The sequence below is a fragment of the Mesoplodon mirus genome (genome assembly GCF_964341445.2).
Source record: "Mesoplodon mirus genome assembly, chromosome: 5".
Classification (NCBI taxonomy): domain Eukaryota; kingdom Metazoa; phylum Chordata; class Mammalia; order Artiodactyla; family Ziphiidae; genus Mesoplodon; species Mesoplodon mirus.
Window position 1 is genome coordinate 55,964,032 of NC_138980.1, and position 19,723 is coordinate 55,983,754.

The window sequence follows — 19,723 nt, forward strand, 5'->3', positions numbered from 1 at the left end:
GGAACTAGGGCCTTTCTTCCTGGGGAACTTAGGTCCCTGTGCACTCCCAGCAATGATACTTCCTGCCACCGAAGCGCCAAACTCTCTCCAAACAAAGCCCTCTTCCCTGTTCTCTTTTGTCTACCTTGACAAAAAGCCCTGCCAAAAAATTTGCCTTGGCTTCAAGTCCTGCTCAGTCCCACATCCATCCTCACAGCCAGTCTCCTGAGCCCCTGGGGCAGCGCCCTCACTGCCTCCCAGCCTCCTCCTGTGCCCCTCTCCACTCCAAGCTCCCGTGGCAGCCAGAGCTATCTTTGCAAAACTTAGCTCTGATTTTGTCACACTCCTAGTCAAAATCGTTCAGTGGCTTTCGGATAAAGACCACAAGGCCACCATGAACGACGATGGCTCCCCCATACCATCCCATTGAAAAACCTGAATAATATGAAAATGAATTGTGTGAAAAGTGAATAAACAGACATTAAAAATACAAGATTTAACAGACATAAAATCACTAGTAGATTGCAAGGAAAGCTCACTCTCCATTCTGTGCCTGTCTTGTCATACATCTGTAAATAAGAGTTTGGCTGCAGTCCTGGTGCATAGACCACACTGAGTAGCACTGGGCACCTAGACTCAGCCAGATCTACCCTCCCTCCTCCCCTGACCCCTGACATCCCCAGCCTCATCCCAAGGAGTCAGCTCCTCTCTCCCTTTACAGCTGTTGTACTCACCGACCTCTGGTACCTGCTACCCGCTTTCTGACGCCTCGTGGCTTGTTAACACACTATTCCCTCCAGCTGGAATGCTCCCTTTTCCTCATGCCCCGTGCATTTAGTTTCCATTCATCCTTCAGGTTTGAGCTCACATTTATGTCTTCAGGAAAGCCTGCTCTGACCACCACCCCCTATGCACGCGCGCGCGTACACACACACACACACACACACACACACACACACACACACACACACACTCCCTCCCTCCATCTCCCCCACCCCAGTCTAGGTAAGTCCCTATCACTTGCTCTCACAGATCCCATTCCTTCACACGGCTACCTCGGTTTCTATTTATTCCTCCAGTAGAATGATCATTTGCTTAAGATCTGCCTCGCTCTCTGCTCCACAAGCACCAAGAGGAGGGGCCATCCCTCTTGGCTCTCCCCACACTCCCGGCACTTAGCACAGAGCTTGGGCCCCTCAGAACAGTCAACAAGTTTGGAGAATGTAAACATGACATGACTGCGTGGCCTCTGATTCGTCAGCACCCTTCTTTTCCTCCATACGGTGCAGCTCCTTCAACTTGAAGCAGCCCACGTTCATGCCGAGGTTGCATTTCTACAAACATCTTCCTTTGGTTCTTCGTGTGTGTTTGGCGCCCCTCTGCATCCCACTGAGTTCACGTACCCTGAGCCTCCTCCCTGCCCATCAGTTATCACTTCTGTACGCTGCTCTATTTACAGTGTTCGCATTCTTGAAACAAACATTCACATTACTATTAATTCTGCATTCCAAGCAGCAAATCACTTAGATACATGTTTTGCCAGATGAGGTGCTGGCCACATCTCCCAATCACACATGCCTTCTCAGACAGTCACTTGTAGAGGGCACAACTGCACGCAATGTGACGAATCCTTAATGGCAGTGTTCCAGGCAGCAAAAGCAGTGGAGAGACCTCTGGTGGAGAGGGCTATCCAAGGTAGCTTCTCTGTTTGCTTTGAGTCCTAATACAGAGGCAAAGACCTATACCTCAACAGACACTGCTTCTAGGGACTTCCCTGGTGGCACAGTGGTTAAGAATCTGCCTGCCAACGCAGGGGACATGGGTTAGATCCCTGGTCCGGGAAGATCCCACATGCTGTGGAGCAACTAAGCCTGTGCGCCACAACTACCGAGCCTGCACTCTAGAGCCCATGAGCCACAGCTACTGAGCCCGCGTGCCACAACTACTGAAGCCCGCGTGCCTAGAGCCTGTGCTCCACAACAAGAGAAGCCACCGCAATGAGAAGCCCGCGCGCCACAACAAAGAGTAGCCCCGGCTCACCACAACTAAAGAGAGCCTGGGCACAGCAAAAAAGACCCAATGCAGCCAAAAATAAATAAATAAAATTAATTAATTAATTTTTTTAAAAAATGAGACACTGATTCTAAGAGCTTATCTTGCTTCACCTGAAACAGCCTTAGCTACAGGAATAAGAACCCAAACCAAGAGAACCACAACCTGGACGCAACTAGTAATTTGCTATGTGTCTCAGCTAAGGTCACTTCCCCTCTCTGGGCCTTGTTTTCCCATCCATAAGATGAGATTGGTCTAACGGTCTCTAAACCCCTAATTGAGACGTTTCACAAATCTGCAGAATACTATGATTTTCACATACTAGAGCTCAGCATCATCTCTAATCATTTTATTGATTTATTCAGTAGATATTTATTGAGCCTCTACTCAGATATATTTAGGGCTGGGGTTTGACAGATGAAGACTGACACAATGCCTGTCCTTCTGGCCTAGGAGAGGAAGCAGATGCTAAGTAAATAATTAATTATTGCAATTAAGGCTATAAAGGAAGAGAGGGATTTCATGAGAGCCAATGGTGTGAGGTTCCATTAGACTGCAGAGGATGAGGGACAGCTGTCAAAGGAGATGATCTTGAGCTGAGAAGCAGTTTTTACACGTGTGTGAAGCCAAAGAGTTACCAAACCATCTCATTTAGCCACATGATTCCTGGAAGGTGAGAAGGGCAAGTATCAAAGAACTCTGTTCCTTGAGCTCCAGGGCCTGCTTTGCCCCAAGCCCCAGACCAGCCCCTGCCACAGCACACCTCCCCCAGGGCAGCAAAACCTTCCTTCACTGCTTCTGTCATGGGTTCCATTTTCACATCTTCATCTGCATCTTCCTCCCTCTCTTCCAAGGAAGCCCTGTGAGGGGAGGGAACATGTCTGTTTTGCATACCACAGTGCTTCTAGCCCAAGCACAGTGCTGGTGCATATCAGGTGTTAAGAGCTCGGCTGGATGAGTGAATGAATCCTCACGTCACAGATGAGGAACCTGAAGTCAAGCGATGGGGAATGTTTGCCCCAGCTCCTAAGTTATCATATAACAAAGATGGGTCTCAAATCCAGCCTAAGGTTGGGAAGGGAGGTGTATTCCAGGCATCCCAGTCCACCCTCCTTCATCAGAACAGAGTCCTTTTACCTGTTGTATAGTTTGACTCACTAACCAAGAGTTCATTATAAAGAAAGGGTTCCGTTCTTCAGTAAGACTTAGACTGCTGCCCTACCCCCAAGCTGGTTCTCATGCAAAATCCATCACCCCCTACCCTATGGATATCCAAGTCAGGGGATACGGGCGCTGCCCCCAAAAAGGAAGGTTCAGGCCTATCTGCTCTGCTCAGAGTTAGTTCTCATCAGTGGGTGACCAGGAGACCCAGGAACATGAGCGGTGGGCCTGAGCTGGAGACAGCAGAATAGTTTGTGTGTTTTGCCTAATGAAGAAACCAGCACTGGTAACATCCACTTAGTGGCTCCGGACCTGGGGAATGAAGCTACAAAGTCAACAGGAGCTGCCTGGTGAAAACCCCAGGCACCAGAGGGCTCCTTTGAGAAGGGAATAGTGGCTAAGAACAGATGTCAGTCTTGGTTCTCAGCACAACCAGTGAACCAGCCTTTCCTGGACACCTTCTATGATCCCAGCTATGTGTTGCGGCAGAGGGGGGGACAGATATGAGGATGTGCCAGGAAGCAAAAGGCTGTTGCCAGGCCTGGGAGAAACCTGGAAGGGACCCAGGCACAGGGCGCCAGGCAGAGTGTCAGTTTTCACAAGCAAACTCTAGAGCAGGTGGGGGACTAGGTGCTGAGTCACACCACTTTGGGCCCCGGGCTATTCTTCCACCCAAACCTGAGAGTGGGCTTAGCCCTGAGGAGGGGGGTGGAGCAGAGATCAAAGAGGATTTTTCAGGGTTGAGGGTAGGGCCATCTTAATTACTGATGTATCCCTCATATCTGGTACAATACTTGGCTAATATTTATCTAATGACTGAAAGGAAAAGAGAGGAAGAAATGGGTACTGGCCAACCCACAAGTCAAACATTATAATAAACTGGGCCATCATTAACTGAGCATTTAGTAAGTGCCAGCACTGGGCTAAGCACTTCATACCCAGAATAATCCTGAGAGGAATGCACTGTAATCCTCATCTGACAGCTGAGCAAATATTACACAAAGTGAATAATTTGCATATAAATAATGGAGCTGGGAGGTGACTTCAGCTCTGTGTGATTGGAGCATCTGAGCTCTTAACTACCATGTTTTTCAGCCAACTCACCTAACAAGTTGCTCTAAAGGAATGGAGAACTTTTGGGTAGAGAGAGGAAAGAAAGGGTATTTTTCCTAGGGGGAAGAAAAACACAGAACTAGGTATAAAAGATTAAACAGTACCATTTCTCCCAAAGAAGCCTTCCCTGATTCTCCTTCCTAAATGAGGGTCTCTTCTAACACATTTTTAGCACCTCTTCCTTCTTTGCAGCACTTGTTACTATTCTGATTAGACAAGCAATGGTGAATGGAGTTATTTAAATGTCTGTCTCTTCATATGGAACCATGAAGAAAGGGAAGGTGTCATGACTGATATCTTACTACTGCTTTACCCCAATGTGTGATACAGTGCCTAGCACATAGTAGGAGCTCAGTAAGCATTTTTTTAAAATATGTGAGTTAAGTAATGATAGGCAATGGGGAAAAAAAACATCCTCATGGCACATAACAAGGAGAAATAGGAGAGAAGACAATGGAATCATATTAAGAAGTCCCTTGAAGACCAAGGAGAAGAGCTCCGTGGTGTTGTTGCAGGTCACAGGGTGCTATACTGTAGGTTCTTGAGCTTATCTGCATAAGAAGTATTAATCCGCTTAAGGTAGGAAATAGATCAGCTAAGAGAGAACCTGATGCTTGAGCCCCAACATTATCAACATTCAAACCAGGACCAGTGCTTGAGGTGATGAGGATCTTGTGAGGGTGGCAGTAAGAATGCAGTAGAAGAGAGAAATCAGAGAAACATATGGATGCAGCTTCTACCCAGAACATTGCTCATGGAAAGTGAGTAAGCAGTTAGGGACATAAATCTGGGTCAGTAGAGAGGACAAGAGAAGATATGACTTTGCCTTGGCTCTATAAATTCTACTTCCTCCCTTTACAGAAGAGCAGATTTTACCAAAACTCAGTTGATGACAAACAAAGGTAGAAAATATATTCCATTATCATTCCATTTGTTCCTAAGTCCTATACACGACCAGCCAGAAGTAAAAAGAATGTTTCCTAAGGTCTTCAGAAGGCTCTGAGTCACTTCCCAATGAACCATTTACTCATGCACATCTTTAAACCTCCAGTTCTAGATCACTGACTTTGGAGCAGAACTGCTCCCAGGGCAAGGCCTCAGGCCACCCTATCCCTTCTTCTCTTGGATGGAATTCGAGAGAGAGCAGTAAGACTTCATGTTAGACTCTTAAGATGCTTGCTTTTCATACAGAAGACCTGGTTTCAAATACCAGCTGTGACACTTACTAGCAGTGAAGCACTGGGCATATTAGCTAATGATATATAAACTGCTGCTTAGAGGTCCATGAACCAGAACAATGGTTCTGGATTCATGGTTCAGAAACAGAAATCCTCCTTGGGGATTCTCATTTATGGGACAAATAGTCATTGACTACCCGTGCCAGGCACCGCACTGGGTACTGGAAAACGGTGATGAGCAAAATTGGTGAAGACTCTAATCTAGTCTGGGCAGACAGATATGAAACAAAAATCATTCAATCAAAAGTAAAATTGCAACTCTGCTAAGTGCTATGAAAGAGAGATTCAGGATAACAAAGAAGCCTAGAAAAGGGGGTTGTGAACTAGTTACAAGGGTCTGAGAACTAAATTAGGAATAGATACAGTTTAGGTGAAAATAGGATAGAAATATACTCCAGGAAGGACAACCATGGCAAAGCACTTGTTTTAGAAACACAGTAAGTGGGAAGCATGGCCAGGCAGCAGATCAGTCTAAGCAGAGAAAACACAAAGATAACATGATGGAAAATGAACCCAAAAGATAGCCAGGGGGCCTCCCTGGTGGCGCAGTGGTTGAGAGTCCGCCTGCCGATGCAGGGGATGCGGGTTCGTGCCCCGGTCTGGGAGGATCCCATATGCCGCGGAGCGGCTGGGCCCGTGAGCCATGGCCGCTGGGCCTGCGCGTCCGGAGCCTGTGCTCCGCAACGGGAGAGGCCACAACAGTGAGAGGCCCGCATACCGCAAAAAGAAAAAAAAAAAAAAAAAGATAGCCAGGGTGCAGATCATGACAGACCTTATAGACCAGGTCTTTGAGCATGTTCTACCCTAAAATCAATGTGAAACCACAAAAGAGGTGTTTGGGGTATGGTGGGATGGGGGAGGACATGGGATGGTTGCTGTCCCAAAAATCACTCTGGCTGGCCTGGAAGAGGCTAAAGTAGATGCAGGGCAACCAACTGGGAGGCTTTTGTAGGGGTCCAGGCAAGAGATGATGGTACATTCGATCAGGATGGTACTGAGCACAGCAAGAAATAGATTCAATGTTTATGGAGGAAGCAGAATAGCCAGGACTTTCTGATGCATGGATTGGGAAGGGTGTTTCAAGGACAGCCTGGGGCTTCTGGCCTGCAAAACCAGCCAGAGGGGCCATTCACCAAGAAAGGAAAACCGAAAGAAGATCAGGTTTGGGGGCAGATTACGAGTTCTGTTTTAGACATACTGAATTTGCAGTGGATTTGAAGCATTGAGGAAGAAACGTTAATCAGGTAGCTGTATATGCATATCTGGGGCTCAAAATATACATTTAGACATTATTAGTGTAAAGTGAGTAATTGAATCTGAGGGCAATGACAAGATCACATGAGAAGTGAGATATAAGGGCCTATGATTGGGCTTGCAGAACTTAACATTTCCCTGTTCAGCTCTCATGCTTCAAGGGCTCTCCTTTTTAAAATATTAAAATAAAATATTAAAGGCAGTGATATGGTCAGCTGAACTTATTCAGACTTACTACTTCCCGGGCACTTTACATAAATCAGATAATTTAACTTACTCTTCCCTATAACATAGAAAGTATGCCCAAGCATTCTTGTTTTCACTTTGCAGATGGGGAAATTGAGACTTAGAAAATATTTACTTTGCCCAATGTCACATAGCTGGTACATGGCTGGTTTCAAGCCTAGATATATCTGATTTCAAAAATACTCCTCATGATTTGTCCTCACTTTACAGCTGTGACACAGAGGTACAATTAGTACTAGACCCGATGAATACAAGGCAGTGAGTTTAGCCAGTGGAAGGACCCTTGAGGGTAACAGTAAAAGATGCCAACTAAACTCCTACAGCTAACGGTCCAGCCCACATGCTCAGCCTCTGATGAATGTCAGTGTCTCTGAGATGCCCTGTTTTCTCCCCCACGTTAGTCCCTAGGCCAATATGAAGAATGGATGTAATGACTTCACCCCCATGCTGACAACTTACACCAAACCCCACGAGGGCCCCTGTGATGTGGCAGAACAAATTTTGATCCAAAAAGATTAAACATTTACTTCTCTTCGGCACTGAACAAGTTACTTAATTCCTCCCTGACACCATTTCTATAAAACAGGAACAGCAATATGCTTACACCCTGGGTTATTTTGAGGATTAAAGGATAAGATGTTTGACAAAGTGCCTTGAAAACTGACGATGATGAAGAAATCAAACTTGTATGTGGGAAATCTTGCCTCTCTAATGGGTGACTTTTGGCCTCTAAGATCTCTTTCAAGCACCAAACCAGATTAGTGAAGAGGAAATGACTGGGAACAATAGGTAATGAACGGGATCTATGATAGAGGTGTTTGTTTTTTTTTAATTGACATTAACTGACCTTAAAAAGAGGGATGAGAAGAAGTTAATCTAATAAATTATTTCTCCTGCCAGAAAAAAAAAAAGTAATAGGGTGATGAATGTGAACCAGGCGTAGCGTTTTCAAAAAGACAAGAAGTGCGTCCTGGTGGCCCCTGGTTGTCATTCTCACTCTCATTGCTATCCCTGTGCCTGGTGCTGACAATCATTCCAGGAGTTGTCAGAAGAGTAATATTGGTAGCTAACATTTAATCATTAGTTACCGTGTGCCAACCACATGGGCTAAGTGTTTTACCTGTATTATTTCATTGAGTCCTTGTGGAGTGAGAGGTATTGAGCCAAGGAAGAATCTATTGAATTGAAGGAGAGGAAGGTATCAGAATTAGTCAGTGAATTCAGGGGATCATGTACAAGTCACCAAGACTATGTGATAAAATAAAGGGGTGTTCTGGCAGAAACTGTAGAATGTCTACATTTAGGAACTCCAAAGAGAGAAGGACAGTGTGGGCATTGGACCAAGTAGAGCTAATCTTCCAATAAATCCACACTATACACATACTTTACTCTGAACCACCATTGATCTTGAATGAGTTATACAGTGTATCAAACTCTCACCCAATGTTACCTGGAAGAATAATAATAATAATGGCAGCAGCAACAACCCCAGCTCACATATACATTGAGCGCTTAGAATCCCCCAGGCAGTGTGCTGAGTGCTTTTATCCATTAGTTTCATTTCACCCTCTCAACAGCCTAATGAGGTAGGCTTGTACGAATCTGTTCATTTAAAATGTAAAGAAACTGAGACTCAGCAAAGTTTAGTAATTTGGTCAAGCTCACACAAGGTATAAATGTTAGAGCCTGGATTCATATGCAAGGCTATTTGGGTCTAGCATTCAAGATTTTAATCAGGACACCTATTCACATTCCTCATCCAGCCCAGCAAGTCCTCATTCAGCAGCACATGCTCCATCATGAGCCCTACGTGTGGGACACTTCATAAGAAGACATTTTCAGGGTTTCCCTGGTGGCGCAGTGGTTGAGAGTCCACCTGCCAATGCAGGGGACACGGATTCGTGCCCCGGTCCGGGAAGATCCCACGTGCCGCGGAGCAGCTGGGCCCGTGAGCCATGGCCGCTGAGCCTGCGCATCCGGAGCCTGTGCTCCACAACGGGAGAGGCCACAACAGTGGGAGGTCCGTGTACCGCAAAAAAAAAAAAAAAAAGAAATGCTGTCTTTGGAGGAGAGCTGAGTAAAATTGCCTCAGTGCCATTCACCATGGCCTTCTCCCACACACCAAAAAAAGCTGAGCTACCCAACTCTTGATTCCAAAGGTTCCTGTACCGGGCTTGATGTCCAAAGTATCCCCCTACCTTTCCTGCAGGTTTGGAACCATGGGTAACATGAAAAGCACTGCTTCTGCCTTCTGACAGTTGTAAGACTGTATGCTTCCCCCATTCTGACCACCTCCAAGGATATCAGTAGGTGGATGGAGACATGAGGGTTGGGCAGGTGAGATGCTTACTTGGATTTCATGGGGACTCTTATTGTTCTGTCGTTTTTGCCTTTCCAGCATGGATGACATCTTCCAACAACAGGAGCCCAGTTTCTCTTTGGGAATCATCCACTTTCTGTCCAAATAGTTCAGATGAGGGTGACCCCACTCAAAAGCCAGACCTTGGCCCATCTACATACTATGCCTTCTGGCCACTGAGATTGTTTCAGGGACAAACATGTAATCCAAGCCAGGTCAAAGAGTACATACACCCAGACTGTGTTCTAACTATTGGGAAACAGGTGCTTACTTCCTGTTGGAGCTGCTAAGATACAAACCTGGAAGTAGGGGTTGACAGCTTTTCTACTCCTTTAGGAAACTTGCCCGAGAAAGATGCCAACACAAAAGAAGGAAGATCCTGCCCTCAGAGAAAAGCAGATGACTGATAACAATACATGAACACCTAGATCAAACCAGGCCTGAAGTTCCACTCCACCCCCTTGTCTTCTCATTATGTTGGCCATCAAATTTTCTTTTTGCTTTGATGAGCTCAAGTGCATTCCTTTCATGTGTAATCCAAAACGTTGAATACTACATATTTTAGTCAGAAAACAAGTCTTTATTAATTTCTATTAACTAGGTATTGTAGGTATAAGCAGAAGCAACATATGTTATAGTCATTTTCCTTGAGTAACTGATGCTATTGGTATTTTGAGGTTTCTTCAGGTAGTGCCATTTTATGATTATTAGTGAAGGGAGTGATCCAGTCCACTCCATAGATAATCACACCATTCCGGGTCTTTCCTTCACTGCCACCTGGGATTATCTCACCTAGGCCTTCAGTCTCTGCCCAGGGTCTCATGCCATGCCCAGCCAATCCTCAGGCTCAGAGAAGATAAGAATCTTTCCCCAAAGCATACAACTAATAAACTGCCCATGCCAGATGTCAGGGAGACAGCCTTAATTATCTTTCCCTTGCTCCCACTTCTTAATTTATCTTGAAACTTTCCATCTCTCCATTTCCAGTTGACCATCTTAGGCCAGGCCACCACTGTCTCTTACCCGGACCACTGTGACAGCCTCCCTTATTTCAATTCTACTCCCCTTAAATTGTCTCATAGAATGAACTTCCTAAAATGCAATCATCACTCCCTTAAACTTGCATTGGTTTCCCAACTATACTTAAATAAACTCCAAACTCCCTGCTCGCCCTAAAGGCCCCGGATGATGCGACCTGCTTCCTTTCCACGCTCACATCCCATCACTCTCACCACCACCACCTCTGCTCTTCAGACTCCACGTCCCCTGATTTTCCTCCAGTTTTTCAAACGTACCAAGCCATTTCCAACCTCAGAGCTTTTGCATGTGCTCTAGTGCTCTCACTCCAGTCCTCATCTGGCTGGTTTCTTCTTTTCTTTTGAGACTCAAGTGTCATTTCCTCAAGAAAGCTGTGACCCTCACCACCACCACCACCAATTTCGTCTTATTCCCACAACCTTGGCCTTTTATTTCACTGTCCCTACCACAGTTTCAAGTTACCACGTTTATTTATTTACGTTTTTATAGTAGTCAACCCAACTAAAATATAAGCTCCATGAAAGCTGAGACTTGATCTGTTTTATATATTCTCAGCATCTAGTAAGATGCCAGGCTTATGGAAGATGTTCAATAAATATGTGTTGGATGAATGGATGGATAACAGTGGAGATGCTGGGATTCTCACTCAGGTCTGTCTAGGTTTCAGAAGAATAAATATCACCTGTGAGAGAAGATTCCCCAACTTAAGAGTCAGCAGTTCTTTTCTTAGTTGTGTTATATGAGAAACATCACCTCACTTGTTTCACTGTGTAAAATGGGATTACTGTGCTGTACTATGAAGCTGAATTAGAAAATTGGTGTCCCATAACTGAAACATCCAGAGAGAAAATAAAAAGCTCCATGACATTTACCAGGCATTATAACTGATTATATGTAGATGTAGGGAACCCCCGGCCAGTTGCAATCCTCAACAAACTTTGACTGAAATGCAAACAAAATGGACTTTCTAACCTTTAGTTTTTAATTTAAAAAATTGAAGAAAGGTGATGAATGTTAAGGCAATCACAGAAGAAGATATATTACCTTCCATTGTTTTCTGCTCAGATCTATAGCTATTTCAGAAAGAGAGACTTGGTTACAAGGTAAATTTCATTTGTCCTGGATAAAGAACAATGTGACATTTTTGACAGTGTACTGTAAAATGTGCCACATTTTTTAAACAAAGTGAGATATCATAAAATTGAAATATAAAATTTCAGGGAAAGGCTATGGTTAGAAAAGAGTTCATAGTTCTTTTTGGACTACCCATAATAATTAGGAAAACAATCTCCATACCCTTGAATCCTCATATAAGTTAAATAATGACAAGTGTAATTAAATAACTATTTTGTGGCTTATTTAACATCTTTCCCACACTGGACTATAAGCTCCGTGAAGGCAGGGACTGTGTCTATGACTCCAGGAGCCGGAAGAGACATGACCAGCATCAAGCAGAGATACAAAGTCTAGGAGAGAACAGCAACTCACATCCTTATCCTCTACCATAGCAATTAAAAGATGGAGTCTAAAGCCAGACAACCTGGGTTCATATCCCATGATCGCTATTTACCAACTCTATGACCTTGAGAACAACTTTAATTTCTTCATCAGTAAAGCAGGGATAAATAGTAGTGGCTTCATCATACTTATGTCATGACGATCCCATGCCTAGCATATAATAAGCACTCAGTAAATGTTTGCAGGCACCATCATTGCCACCCTTACCAGATCATAGCTTCCTCCTCTTCCTCCCTCTCACAGCCAACCCTGAAACTTCCTCTACTTCATTCTCAGTTGCACAAGAGCTGCGGCAGCCAGAGCATTCATGCCTCTGATGTAAATCAAAGGCAGATGATCTCCTTTCACTGGCTCCTCTCAGTAAATCAGCACAGCTCCCTGAACAGAGACAAATTTACATTCAAAATGTGTTCCCCAGTCTCGCTCTACCTGGTGAAAGATGACTTCTCAAACCAGAGTTGGAGCAGGAAAGAACTTTGAGAGACGTCCCGGTCCGGCTCCCTTAATTTACAGTTAGGAAAACTGAGGCCCAAAGAGGAAATGAGAATTTCCCAGTTAGGAACTAAGAATTGCCACTTGCAGGCGGAGATCAGACTAAAACCCAGAAATTCTAACTCCCAATCCCAACCCAGTGTAGTTATTACTCAGTGGTGTAACAAGGGCCAGAAAGTGGGAGCAATCGGTCCCAGGTGTGGGCAGTAAGGACGTGCACTGTCTGTAGAGAATTTAAAACAATAATTCTTAAAGTGACCAGAAATCAGTTCATTTTTTATCATTGTCATGTGCTTCAAACTCTAACAATGCCAGTGATAAAATACACATCCTCCCCCAAAAAATTTGGTTTGTCTAAGTTATAAACAATGCTGAGGTTATTGCCAAATTTTGATACTATGTAAGTAATTTGAAACACATGGGCTCAGCTTTCCACACTAATTTCAAGAGTAAGTCTGTGACAATTTGAAATCACTTGAGCTTGCTTCAGCCACAGACTGTCTCTAACCCCTATTGTACTATATTCCTGTGTTTAAGCAGTAGATTTGAAATAAACAATGAATGAAAAGAAGGAAAAACAAAACTTCAGATCATTCAGTTTTGTCATCCTATGTAACTGCTTGAAGTTTTTATTGGAGCTTAAAATTTAAAACAGTGAAAAATGCAAAGTGCAATATTTTTGTTTGGTAACTGAAAAGTAGAGTTGAGGTGTGAAATATTTTACCGAGTTTGAGTAATACCATTAAAAATAAAATTCTTCTGTTTTGTGTGTCAGTTGTTTTAAAACGAAAGATTGAGCCAAGAAAACAATGATTATTCCTGATCATTAAATAGTTACTACTGAAAGTAACTGTGTTGTCTAACGGTGAAGGAGGTTTTAAGTGATCTTCTCCAAAGGTCAAATGTGCTCAGGACACCATGGTTATTTTTTTTTAATATGGTGAAGGCTGGGGACACCCTCTTATCCACTCGTGATATTCATTCCACTTGGAGCAGCCTTCATTATTGTAAAATCCCTTTCCTCAGTCCTTTTTCCCCATCCCAATCCCCACCTCCAGCAGGAGGAGTGGTTTATATGAATAGCAATTTGCGGGAAAGGTATAGGAATCTCTAACTTTCCTCTCTCCCTTGTTGAGAGCCAGGTGACCTGCAGGGAGCACATCTCCATCCTCTGGACAGTGAATCATACAGGCATGGGTTCCCCTAAAATGTGGGAGAGTGCTGGCCAGGATGGGGGAGTCAGGCTCTGCAATTCTGTGCACAAGCCACATCCTCCAGTGTCAGCTCTCCAGTTATAAAGGTGATGCTTTGGCTTCCCATTGATTGATTCCTTTGTCTTATTTCATTACTGATTCAGAACAAGCAGGGAAAAGGACCACTACTTATTGGACCCCCTTGGATATACCCCAACAATCATCATGATGATAATGATGCTAACAGTAGCAATATTTTTAAGCTACCCTGTTTTGAATATTTGCTGTGTCAAGTACTGTGATGAATTTAAACCAACTGTCTTACTGAATCTTCCTGACACACCTATGAGGCAGGTTCTGTTGTTATCTCTACATCACACATGAGAAAGCTGAGGTGTAGCGAATAATAAACATGCCCATTATCACAGAAGTAGCTCTGTGCCCCACCTTGGCCAGTCATCTCATCTTGAAGTCCTGCCTTCCAACTTGGCTGGGCACCTCCCTGCCGGAGGACTGCCAGCTACATTGTCTTCAGGCTGAGAGGAGCAGGAAAGCTCGCACTGATACAAGGTGACAAACTCAGCTCTTGCCAAGCCTTCTTGGCAGTGCCAGCTACCACTTCTGTGGTGCAGTTTCAGGAGCACTGGAATATCCCGATTGGTATCCAAAACATACCTCTCCTCCCACCCCCAACTGGGCCTATCATGGGGCCTGAACCTCCACCATTACATAAATGTATCCCTTTGACTTAAAGCACCATCTCCCATTAAAAAGCAAAACATTCATGAAAAGTAACACACTCAGCCTTAGTTTCTTCGTGTAGAGTGGGGGGTATGCAAAACACCCACTTCAAAGAGTTGATAGAAGAACTAAAAGAGATAATATGTGTAGTAGACTTATCAGAGTGCCTAGTGTAAAACACACACTCAATAAATATTAGCAGTTACCACATCACCATCACCACCACTAAATCTGGATGTGTTCATCTGTATGATTTCTTTGTTCAAAGGTTTAGTAATGGAACCTAGGACTGATCCCAAGAGGCAGCCAGTATACCTGGGAATCAGGAAACTTGAATTCTGGCCCTGACTTGGCGGTTAACTCCCTGTGTTCCGGAAATACCACTGATACTTTCTGGGCTTTTTTGTCTTCATTATTCTCATCATCATTATAAAAATACCTGTTACTTTTACAGCATATTTTGATTCACAAGCTTATTGGCATTCTCTATCTCATTTAAGCTTTCCAGTGAATCTAGAGTTAGGCAGGGGCAAATGTGGAATTTGAGGCTCCAGGTGTGTATGTGACTTCCCCAAGGTCATGGAGCTAGCTAGCAGAACCACTGTGACTTTAGAAGACATTGCGCAGTCTCTGGTCCAAGAGTGGTTTGCCAGTATTAAAGTTAGAGAATGTCAGAGACAAAAGAGCCTTCTGATGTAGTCTAGTTCAGTGACAGCTAGTAGCTAGCCCACAGGACCCAATTCCCCATCCCACACCTATGGCAGAAGTCACTAATTGATCATGACAAGTCCATTAATACTTCTCAACATGGTGCTCCAAGAAAACTTTAACTCAAAGCTATGCATGAAACAAACACATTGTTTTCACCCACCTAGACCAGAAGTTGGCAAGCTACAGCCTGTACATACGTGGCCAACTTGTGAGCCCTACCATCTCCTAGTCTGTGCTTCTCAAACTTTAACATGCCTAGGAATCACCTTGGCATCTTTATAAAATGTACATTCTCAGTCACTAGGTCCAGACTGGGGCCCAAGATGCCACATTTCTACCAAGCTCCCAGGTGTTGCCACTGCTGTCAGTCCAGGGACCACACTTTGGGGAACAAGTTCCTAGGTGACATGATGGAGATGCCTCACCTCTGAATGTGCGAGCCTCAGACTGCAGCCCACCTCTCAGGAACAAAGATCCTGTCCCAAGGCTGCCATCAATGCTACCAAATAGTGTATTTCCTGGAACATACACGTGTTAGAGAGGAGAAGAGAAGAGGGCACACAGTGTGACATTGTTCTCCCAATCCTCCAGCAGTATCCCCTGACACACACACACCTATTCATGTACACACTCAGCATTTCTGAGGGCTCTTGGGGCATTTGTGTGGTGCAGTGGATAGCACACTACCCTGAGAAGCCCAAGACCTGAGTTTTAGCCTTGCCTCTGTAACTTTCACTCTGTGATCCTGGTCAAACCACTCCAGGTTGTCTCCATCCTCTTAAACGACCCTATGAGAAGTGAGCACAGTCCAAACACCAACTCACTACCTGGCCCCGAGATTAGCCTTCTTCCCTGGGTGATTTGGGTAGACAAAGTTAGAAGGTGTGGCCTTGGGCACTTACTGATTTCCCACTAGGTTTATGCTGGGAAGTGACAGATGAGCAGTAAGATGCCCAGGATGTCAGTGCTCAAAGGACCTCAGCACCCAGCCAGCCCAACCTCTTCATGGAACATCTCATTCCTCCTTGTTTGTTTGTTCATCTTGTTTAAAACAAACAAAGAAACCCAAACACCTTTGCCCTGAAGCTTCAAGCAGTGCTTAGCAATTAAAAGATACTTAGAAACTGCAACAAATCCTACAAACCGTAGCAGCATTTTAATGACCCTGAAGTAAAATCTGGTTTAGGAAAAAACAGAAAGTGTTTCCCCTTCTAACCTGACAGCATCCTCACCCTGATGGCCCTGTCCTTGCTGTGAAGGGAGATGAATTAAGGCTGCAGCAGGCAGAGCTGGCTGGAAGTCAGGAGACATGGGCTCCCATCCAGCTCTGGCAGTCTTGGGCAAGTCACTTTCTAAACCTAATTGTCAGTTTTCTCATCCGTCAAATGGGGATAATAATAATAGCAAACATGAACTGAGTACTTAGTATATGCCAGGCACTATTACCTGTATTATGTTATTTAATCCTCACCAAACCCCCAAGCTATATGTATTATTATACCTACTTTACAGTGAGAAAACCCAAAGTTGGAGAGATTTAATACCATGGCAAGGCCCCATAACAATTTGGTCCTCTCGACTCCAAACTTTTGCTCAGATCTCCTGCACTGGATCAACTCTTCTGGCCCTGTACCCCTCACATTTCTATGGGATTCAAATAAGAAGACAGATGTGAAATATCACTTTGCATTCCTAAGTGTTGCATGTATATGGCTGTGGTTGTTAAGCTAAAGCAGTGACTGCCAAGTGGATAAATCTCTGGCACCAGAATAGGTGGGAAAATGCAGTGAGGAATCGGGGTTCTTCTCAGGAAGTCTTGGACATAACCCATTTTTGATTCCACTTCTCTGTAAGCTGATTGTGATCCCCATCTCATTTCTTCCAGAGACTCCATCACTCAAGACTACTCCACGTGTCTAATTAACCCCCTCGCTTTAGAAATTCCCTGGGGTCACTCAGGACTCATCTCCCTCCACATTTTCACTTTCAGTTTCGGTTCTTCTTCTCACAGGTGAATAGTGAGAAGTGAAGGGGAGGGGGAGTTGGAATTTCCCCTTTGCAAAGCAAGCTGCCTTTTAACTCAATTCTCCCGTCACCCATTCTCTCATTATAGTTATGGATTTGGGCAGCCTCTTGCCATGCTTACACAATCTTCTGATTAAATTCTGCCAGCCAGCCAGCTCCAGTTTCAGAAAGTGAATGAATAAATAAACTGCTGCACTAAACCAAAGAGGAGACACAAGCCTTGGGTATAGGGAGAGTTCTCTGAATTCTGAGACATTCAGGACCACATTAAAAGAAGTATAGAGGTCTGAATAAGGGATGAGAGAGGAATGGCTTTATTCTAGTTAGACTGCATATCAGAAATAAACACTGATAAAGGTAGGCTGTGCCTAGGACTTAGAAGTGGAGCAGACAATTAAGTGTGGTGTACTGGGCAAGTCCCTTTCCTTCTCTGAGACTCTCTTTCCTTAGCCATTTCAAACAGCTCTATTTCCTTCTATTTCAAGTGGCATAATCACATTAACTAGCAGTTGTTAAGCACTTACTACGTGCCAGGCACTTTGCCAAGTACTTTAACAGTTACCAAGTCACTCACAGATTCGTTGAAAGAACTGAAGATGTTTAGCCCAAGGAAAGGCATCCGGGGAAGGAAAAGTAAACGGAATTTAAGTATTTGTTATAATTTGAAAGGGAAACAAAGTTTATTGTGTGTTCCTGTGGGCTTTTGAGTTGAAAGAGCACAGTGTTTCCTGTCAGATTTCAGGGAAGGTACTGAATCCACCAATGCCTCACTCTTTGATGTTGGAAGATTTACTAAGCTTCTCAGTCTCAGCTTCCTGGGCTGCAAAATGGGGATACTGCTACCTACTTCATACATTACAGGGAGGGTTAAATAATGTAGGTAAATGGTATTAAGTACATAACACACACTAAGGGTTCAATAAATGTTTGTTCCCCTTTATCACAGAGAATTAGAAATAAAGGACAATTACTTTGTACCATGGCCTTGGCCTAAGAGAGACCCGGGTAGCCCAGGGATATCATGCCATTACTTGAGTGCAACATTCACCTGGCTAGAATCATTGCATATCCACATGCATCTATGCTGAGATAAATTTTGGATATGCTTCAAACTTAATTGTCAGAATTCTCTAACCTAGCAGGGTGGGAAGAAAATCCATTCATTCTATCAAAGTAAGTGATAGGATCTTCTTGTCCCTTATGCCCTGATGTTTCTTGAACTAGGAGTAAGCAGACGAATTTATAGCCTGTGAGCCCCTGAAGGCAGAGATCACGTCCATGTCATTTACCCCACGGATACCAGCACTGGGCAGAGTGCATGGTGCATTACAGGTGTTCCATAGATAAGTCCTTCGATGACTGATTGACGGCACCATTTCTCTGTTACTTGCTTTACTTTTTACTTGGATGTACTTTCTCCCCACCCCTTTAGCCTCTCCCCCAGGCACTCTTCCAGAGTAGGGGATGACATATTCATCCAATTTCCCTTATGTTATACATGCTAACGCTTCCAAATTTATATCTCCAGCCTGGATCTCACCCATGAGCTCTAGATTCATATAGGTGTTGAATCCAAATAAATAAATAAAGGGACTTTGAATATGCATCCTAAAGAACTCTTAATCCACCCTCAAATAAATAAATCATGAATAAAGGCCAGCCCTCCCCCCTTCAATCTTCCTCATCTTGGATAATAGTACCACTGTCTCTCCAATTGTTTAGGTAAAAAACCTAATAGTTGTCCTTGTTTCTACATCATCAATCTACAATCAGTTCATCAGCAAATCCTACCAGCTCTTCCAAAATATATCCCAAACCTGTCCATTTCTTGGCAGTTTCCCCTGAAGCATCGTAGAATAAGCTACCATCGTCATCTCACTCCTTCACTACTTCAGTAGCCACTAAGGGATGTCCCAGCTTCCTCCCACTCTCCCCTACAGTCCACTTGTCATACAACAACCAAACAATCTTTGTAAAATACATCACTTCACTCCCCTGCTCAAAATCCTCTCATTCATCCAACAGTGAGCATTCATGGTGTCCTGTCTGAGCTGTTAGGAATATACAGTAATAGTGAACAAACTGAACAGACATGCCCGCCCTTGGGAGCTCACATCCTAGTTAGGGAGGCAGAAAATATACAAATAATGAGGAGGGCTGGGGGTGCAATTTTCTTATGGATGGCTAGGAACAGCCTCAAGGGGAAGGTAGCATCTGAGCAAAGAACTGGACAAGTGACAGAGTAAGCCATGTGAACATGTGGAGAAAGCTTTCCAGATGGAGGCAACAGGTCTGGAAGCAGGAGCAGGCCTGGCATGTTCCAGAAGCAGGAAGGAGAAGCCAGCACGGCTGGAGCAGAGTGAGCAGGAAGGGAGCAGTGGGAGGGGAGCTCAGGAAGGGAACGGGAGGCCCAGTTATATAGGACCATGTAGGCCATGCTGAGGACTTTGACCTTTCCCCTGAGTGAGGTGGGGAGACCTTGGAGGATACTGATTAAGAGCAATATGACCTAATTTACATTTTTAAAGTACACTCTGGTTGCTGTGTTGAGAATACAGTGAAGGAGGGTAAAGCAGGAAGATCAGGTAAGAGGTTAGTGCAAG